This window comes from Dioscorea cayenensis, chromosome 20, assembly GCF_009730915.1.
Source record: "Dioscorea cayenensis subsp. rotundata cultivar TDr96_F1 chromosome 20, TDr96_F1_v2_PseudoChromosome.rev07_lg8_w22 25.fasta, whole genome shotgun sequence".
In the NCBI taxonomy this organism is placed as follows: domain Eukaryota; kingdom Viridiplantae; phylum Streptophyta; class Magnoliopsida; order Dioscoreales; family Dioscoreaceae; genus Dioscorea; species Dioscorea cayenensis.
In genome coordinates this window covers 17,207,018-17,210,070 of record NC_052490.1, presented here as the reverse complement: position 1 = coordinate 17,210,070, position 3,053 = coordinate 17,207,018, and the positions used below count along the sequence as shown (strand labels likewise).

The window sequence follows — 3,053 nt, the reverse complement described above, 5'->3', positions numbered from 1 at the left end:
TAACATGATAAATATTATCATATGAAGTTCTATTAGTAATATGAATCTGAATGTGACTAAAATCAATTTTGTTTTTAAGTCCTTATAATTTTGGTTAATTATTCGACTCCATCAAATTTTAATCAAAATTTAAACTTAAGACAAAAACCCTAGACCAATTTACAATTTCTCCCATCCCATGAAATGAAATTGTAAATAGACAATTTTATCCCTACACTCAAAACGAGACCGATTCTTAATCTTTTAAGCATGACACCCTAAGTTCATTTCGATTGGCAATGAGAGGATACCAAAGGATGAGGGTGACACCTAGTCAGCTACGTGGCCCCACGTCATAGCCCAATTGAACACAAATCAGTAGATCATTACGAACCTTTCAAATTATGATTACCATATGTGTATAAACCCTTCGTTCTTGTATCCTAATTGAGTGAGATCTATGGTAATTGTCAAACTCACTGAACTTAATTGTCACGCCCCAACCCACGGGCCCACAGGACGCGACAACCGCCGTGAAGATCCCGAGGAGGGACACTCTGCCACTCAACTCTCAGGGCGCCGTAAGGCTAACCAACAACCTAGAAACACCAACATCTATCACAGATAAAGAGCGAAGAAGCACAATGATATAGAGCGGAAGTAATAACAGTAACAATGACCGCAATGTATTGAAAAATATAGAGGTTTACAAATGCACAGGTAATCAACATTAACAACAGCAGTAAATGCTGATACACATGAGTTTAAGAGTTATTTAGAAACAAAACCATGCAACAAGGTTTGCTACACCCTAGTGGATCCATAAGTTAAACAACCTGTCCATGACAAAAAGAAACATACATTAACTAAAAAGATACATAGAAGATAGAACAGTAGCAAATGCTCAACACTTTGCCACACAACCACACCTACTACCTACAAAAGGCTGGGAAGAAGAAAGAGGGGTGAGCAACTAACATTACTTAGTGAGGGGAGGTTAGCACAACTCTAACAGAAATATACCAAAATAATAACAATCATAAACCACCAAAATAATAATACATTACTAATAACATAACTAGTTTAGAAGATAACTACACATAGTAGTAATCTCAAAAACAAACTAATAAAAGCTAGAGTCATGAAAGCTTTTTACCTCAAGTAGGGTTTTACAACATCAAATTCACAAAATACCAAACATAGGGCTCAAAATAAATATGAAAACGAGTTCACTTCAAGCTAATCTTTCACTATAAAACACATAAACTAAAATAGTTCCAAAATACAGGTATAACAACTAAACAACATGAGTTTCAAAATAAGTAATTATAATACTAGTGCGAAATTGAATTTATGGGAGACTGCCCTCCTAAGAGCGATAGCTGGGCTTTACTCGCTCATAACCAATTCGAGATGATACTGCAAATAAACTCAATGGAAACCAATCTCAAACCAAGCATAAAGCAACACCCAACACTCACCCAGCATAAAGTAGTCTAGAAAACATCTCGCAAGCCTTCGCCGTGGCCATGGCTAGGTCCAGAGCCATCAACTTACTCATGCCCTTGACGTTGACCCATCGATTCACCGGTTGGTGACTCTGGCTACCCGATGAATATCTAGTTAGGATTATACTCTCCCTTCTAAATTGACCCTCGTAGTAATCAGCCGGTCTACCGCGCCACCTCAAAAGACTAGCCTTGGAGACCGCCTATTGCAGTAGGGTATCACCATACAAACTCAACAATAAGCCCAACTACACACAGAGTAAAATTGCCAACACAATAACCCACAACAACAATACCTCAACCATTTCCATAAGCAAATGATAAAACCACAAGCAAAACTCAAGCTTTTAACACAAATTACAAAATCCAACACAAGATACAACGTGGAAATTCTTTCCTTTGAACACAAAACTTTGCATAAAAGAAGCATCAAGCCATAAACTCATTTCCAAAGCAATAAATATCTCAAAATTAATTATGAAACCAATGATAATCTCATTAAGTAAGATAGAGTATAAAAGCATATAGATATTGGTAATTTTCCCATAGGGTCATGCTTAATAATCCACTCACCAAACTTTAGGTGAGTATAGTCCACGAGAGTGTTACTTCTCCTCTAATTCCTTGCCTCGAGCTGAACCCTCACCACCTAACCAACCACGACCACACACATACACACAAACAAGAAAAGAGTAAGCCAAAGAAACACTAAGGAAAACCCTAAGATTAAGCACGCAAAACAAACCTCAACAAGGTCAAAGGTTAGTTCAAAACTAAGACTAGGGATTTCTTAAGAATTCCAAAGGTTCTAGGCTTCCCTCTAAGCCAAAAGAAACCAAGAAAACAAGGAGAACTCACCGGTGCTACAGTAACATTAGACATTGCTACAGTACCGAGACCAAACTCATCATCAATCCAAGGGAAAGATACTAAGTTCTCACAACTATACAATTGCCAACTAAAAGACACATGAATCAACAAATCTATGGAATCATTTTGAGCTCTTAAACACCCTTCTTTTCCACACCAAAACTCTACATAAATGCCATCAAAACTTATGGAATTCAAAGGAATACTAATTCCATGGATACAAGAGTGCAATACAAGGGATTCACAACTCAAACAATTTTCAAAAAGCCAAACAATTAAAAAGATTTTAAGGACAACTTTCCAAGGAAAAGCATGAGAGTTGAATAACCATTTCAAGAGCTAAAAAGCACAAAGCACAACATAGAAGATGCATACCTTAACCAAATAAATCAAAGGAATGGATAATTACCTTCTAAATATTCAAACCAAACAAAATTTGGCAAGAAGAAGAGAGGGCCAACCATTGGAATGAAGAAGAGAAGAGTTAAGAGATGAATGAGAAGCTTAGCCTCTAAGGAACCTTACATTTATAGCAATGGATATGGTTTTAAGGGGAAATGACCCTTTTCCCTTATAACTTTAATATATAAACCAAAATACCATGGACTTCAAGAAATGACTAAGTTACCCTCATGCATATGAAACAAAGACTAGAGTGAATAAGCTATTGTCAAAAGACAACAATGCCCTTGTACA

General features: G+C 36.7%; 1 long non-coding RNA gene across 2 annotated transcripts; it reads right to left on the bottom strand.

Moving 5' to 3' along the window:
• Window positions 1-664: 664 nt before the first annotated feature.
• On the bottom strand, window positions 665-2,838 carry LOC120251875. 2 transcript variants are annotated; one of them, XR_005533513.1, is made up of 4 exons: window positions 2,767-2,838; window positions 2,061-2,136; window positions 1,461-1,735; window positions 665-925 (listed from the first exon to the last, which is right to left on the bottom strand). It is a non-coding gene; the product is annotated as an uncharacterized LOC120251875 (long non-coding RNA). The 2 variants fall into 2 exon arrangements; XR_005533512.1 differs by having other exon boundaries at window positions 1,461-1,690.
• Between the last annotated feature and the right edge of the window lie 215 nt (window positions 2,839-3,053).